The 4,711-nt window shown below is 41.8% G+C and overlaps 1 non-coding gene across 1 annotated transcript; it reads left to right on the top strand.

Annotated features, from left to right (window-relative positions):
- Window positions 1-4,604: 4,604 nt before the first annotated feature.
- Window positions 4,605-4,711, top strand: LOC115062660. The gene has a single exon (XR_003842595.1). It is a non-coding gene; the product is annotated as a U6 spliceosomal RNA (small nuclear RNA).

Here is a 4,711-nt window from a genome sequence, read left to right as displayed (position 1 = left end):
TCCTGCTCCCTGACCTGCTTGAGTTCCAGTCCTGCATCCTTTGGTGATAAACAGCAGTATGGAATTGTAAGCCGAATAAACCCTTTCCTCCCCAAACTGCTTCCTGGTCATGATGTTTGTGCAGGAATAGAAACCCTGACTAAAACAGAGGATAACATTTGAAATGTAAATAAAGAAAATAACCAATAAAAAAGTAAATTTCCTTTCTTCTATACACCCCATTAAGTCAAAAGTTGCAGCCAATTTTAATTTCAGATCCAAATCCTTTAGTTAAACTTACTACAAGCTCTCTCAGTGCCTTATAGAATACAATTGGGGTTTCCAAATGAGTTTTGGGGATGTGGCTGTAAAGCTCCAGTAAATAAAATAGCCTGACCTTTCCATCCTTGCAGTTTGGCCACTGTTATATAAACATGCCTTTAAGCCTCAAGGCCTTGAAATGGTTTGATTTAATTTTTAGCTTGAAAGCTACTGTAATCCTGTCTTCTGGCTCCCTGGCATTTAAAATGCCTCTTCACACAAGGAAATAGTCCTGATAGGCTATCCCGGCAAGGTCAGGCAGTGAAAATACTGGTGTGGCTTGGTGGATTTCCTCCTCGGGAAGCCAGGTCTTGTCTAAGTTGTTCAAACTTTGTTTTCTCTTTGCTTTTCCAGCCTGTCTGAGAATCCATTGTGGCCTCCACAACTTGCTCCTAGATAGTAATCAATCTCAGACACCTGCACCATTGCTAGAAAAAATCAATCACAAAATGAATGACCACTGAGTTTAAGCTGTTCTCTTTTTATTTGGGTCGATTTGGGCAATGGAATTTCAAAGCCCTAATTTGGAATTCTAAGGATGACAGCGTTAGCCAGTTGGGTTCATTAGGAGACACGAAGTCTTTGTGCTCCTAGATAAACACTAGGAGGACCTGAAGTATTTAACTGATGCTTTCCAGCGTCAGTCCCTCCCCAAGACCCTTATTGTAAATTTATTTTTCTCAGTCATTCTGTAGAACCTGTCTCCATGGGCTTTACTTAGGGTTTCCATGTAGTTGCCTATCATCTGCGTTTAACTTATTTGATCCTCAAAGAGAATTATCTATGCTTTGCTGTGAGAACAGGATTGAGTCAGTTAATACCAGAACAAGTTTTCACCACATTGTGCTATGCTTAAATATGCCTAAAATAAACTGCTTAAGATCAGGCTCCCAGAGTTTGAACCAACACCAGCTACTAAGTTGTGATGAACTGAGCAGAACTACTTGAATTTGGGTATTACTCTAATCTCTCAAACACAAGCACCATTCCTAGAGAAATAAATTACAGAATGATGGCCACCGCCTCTAAAGATGATTTCTTTTTGTTTGCATCAGGTTGGTGAATGGAATTTCCAAGCCCTAATTTCCAATTCTGAAAGTAACCTGGTTAGTTGAGATCGCTAGTAATGAAATAGAAAAAAGGATTTATTTAGTTAATCGTGGGAGAACTCAGAGGTAATGACTGACATTGTCTAAGCTCTGACAAAGGCCCTCAAAGACATGACATCGCACATCTGTACTCATACACGTCAGTAAGAAGTCACATTGCCAGGCAGGAAGCAAAAGAAACCGGGGGCCACAGACCCTTCTGTAGACAGATCCCCAGTAATCTCATGCTCTGTCCTGCCTATATGTGAGGGAGCAGATGCTCACACTGTCTCATCTCACGGGGGTCAGGGATCTGCAGGTGCCTTCAGGGCAATGTTGCAGTCATTGCCTGCTTACATTCTAGTTCAGGGTGTGTGCTCGCCATGTTTTAATTAACAATTTTTGTACCTGGAAGTGTGCATCCTTGCCAGGACAGCAATGCAAAAAGGTGTGTGTGTGAGTGCATGTGTGTGTGTGTGTGTGTGTGTGTGTAATTTTGTGGCAACAAGATTGTATTTTAATCATGTTCTGAGACTCCTGTCTCCAGAGCTATCCATGACTTCCACTGTTTCAAATGAGTAATAACACACCGTGGCTTTCTTTATACAGGTAATGTAAACTTGTAGTCACGCTATGCAGTCTACAGGGTTATCTCTTAAGTCACCATTATCAAGAATAATCATTTGTCTCTCTCCTCAGGTCCAAGTAGACACATTAACCATCTCCCAAGGACACCTAACTCCCTAAAAGCCCAGAACCTATCCTAAACTTACAACAGAATGAGCATCTCCAGTGTAAACTGTGTGACTCACAAGATGACTGCCTGCAGAAGTTGTGCCTGAGGTAGGACTGGCAATAGGATTAGTGCTGTCTTAGGGTTTCTATGATTGTGTTAAAACACAGTAACCAAAATGCAAATTAGAGAGGAAAAGGCTCATTTTATCATACAGCACAGCATATAGTCCATCATCCAGGGAAGTCAGGGCAGGAACTCAAGAAAGGAAGTAGAGCAGATGGCATGGAAGACTGCTGCTTCCTGGCTTGCTGCCCATGGCTTTCTCATACTGCTTTTTTAAAGAAAACCCAGAAACACACAATGGGCTGGGCTATCCTTACCACAACAATCATTAAGCATGCCAACATTCTAAATTATTTTCAGTTATATGCACATTTATTCAGGCATTTTCTTAATGAGGACTCCTCTTCCTACATAACTCTAATTTCTGTCAAGTTGACAAAGAATCAGCCATGCTAATAAGATTATTCTGTGAGCATGTCCAAGACACTGGTACATGTGAACACCAGAGGACATCTCTAGTATCTGTCATTCTTCAGGTGCCATCCACCATGTTTTTGAGTGAGGGTCTCACTGGCCTGTTGCTTATCTATTGGCTAGGGTGGATGACTCTGTTCAACACTGGTTGTAGCACACGCTTGCTATAGATGATGGATTTTGTGCTTTCCCCTAATTGAAAGTGATTACTTGGCCTTTGCTTATGAAACAGTTTTGCTGGGAATAAAATTCTAGGTGGGTGGACTCTCTTTCTGCTTTATCCTTTAAAGGCACTGCACCATTTTCTTCATTCTGTCCCCTCCTACATCAATGTCTGCACTGCACCCCATACCTAGACCTCTTCAGTTGCCTCAGGTTGAAGGATGGCTTTGGTATTGGGAAAGTAACTATGGTCACTCATTCTCACCAGTGCATCAGAGAAACCTTAAGCACTGAAAGACTTGTAGGAACAAGGAGTCTTTGGGAGGAGGCTTCATTAGGCACTACTTTGGGCTTAGACCTGGTTAAGTTATGACCCTAGGATTAATATTATCTTCAGGTGTGTGCACACTCCAGTGAGTCCTGAGCATTGAATCCATGTGCATTATTAGGTTTGTTTCCCCTCCCCTCAGAGATAGAGGACCAATGCAGCATTTTGATAGCTACAAGAAAGACAAGTCTGGAGAGTTAAGAACTGAGCTTTGATTTACTTTTGATTTTTCTGGATGGTGGATCTGTTATGTGGTACAGAGTCTTTATTGCTTGTTGAAACTTTTTTCTCATAATCAAAGCTCAATTTTTGTGAATGCTCAATGGGAGCTTGAATATGAATGTGTATCCTCTGTGTCCACACTTCATCATGTGTCAGTACACCAAGAAGACTGCAGAATCCCCCCACTCCCCAGTGTTCACTGGACTGTTTCACATGTACACACCACCCACATAACAACCTCAGCATCTCTCTCACAGTTTTGTTTTAGGATACACAAATTGGCAGAGACAGGAATGTCCCAGAAATGTCAAAATCTATAATATCACAGAGCTCTGCTGTGAATGAGCCACATGCAAACCTTCTCCAGCTCTCTGGAAGAAGTTTCTCCCCAGATGGACAGCGCTGGTCATGTCCATCAGGATCAGTCACAAAGCTTTTAAGATTCAGTAGCCTTGGCCAGACCCCACATCTGCAGAAGCAGTATTTCTTAGGACTGTGAGCTCTAAATCCAACTTCTACCTTCCTTGAAAGAGACAGAGGAGAAAGAGGCACAGGTATTGGGGCACAGGCAAAGCCCTGTAGCTACAGATGCAGAGATCTGAATTAGGAAACTCCAAGGCAAGGCACACCTGGAATCATCAGGAGCTGGAAAAGACAAGGAAGATTTTCTGTCAGAGCCCACAGGAAAGTCTGGCTTTGCTAGCACCTGCATTTTGGGTTTTTAGCCTCAGAGCTCTGAAATGATAGTACTTTGTGGTATTTGCCCACCAAATTTGTGGTGATATATTATGAGGTTCCTAGGAAATAAATAGGACTTGGTATAGTTTTTTTTTTTTTTTCATTTCCAATCACAAAGCAAGAACTCCCGCAGTGGAATTAAATTTTATTTCACAGAGTTCTGGGTTCTAGTGCAATGGTACTGAAGCTTAAATTATTTCTACATCAGGGTACTTACAGTTTAGGTACATTTATTTGTATGTTGAAAACCCCAGATAATTGATTTGAAAAAAAAAAAAAGAGAGAGGGAGAAGTCAAGAGGCTGGAATGGAGTTCCAGAATACCCAGAATCTTGTCTTGGGAATCATTTCCACTAGAGCATGTCCTTCACTGGAAGATGCTAAGTGGTGCCCAAAGCAGAACTAATGAATCCACTGAAAGCTGTGTGTGGCTTAGCTGGAGAATGTGCCCTAGGCTTCCATCCCTAGCACAGCAAAGAGAAAACCACAGACTTGTGCTCGATTTGGCAGCACATACACTAAAATTGGATTGATGCAGAGAAGATTAGCATGGTCCCTATGCAAGGATGACACACAAATTTGTGAAGTGTTCCATATTTCT

This window comes from Mus pahari, chromosome 19 (assembly GCF_900095145.1).
Source record: "Mus pahari chromosome 19, PAHARI_EIJ_v1.1, whole genome shotgun sequence".
NCBI classification, from domain to species: domain Eukaryota; kingdom Metazoa; phylum Chordata; class Mammalia; order Rodentia; family Muridae; genus Mus; species Mus pahari.
The sequence above is the reverse complement of the archived record's forward strand: the minus strand, read 5'-3'. Positions and strand labels throughout refer to the sequence as shown.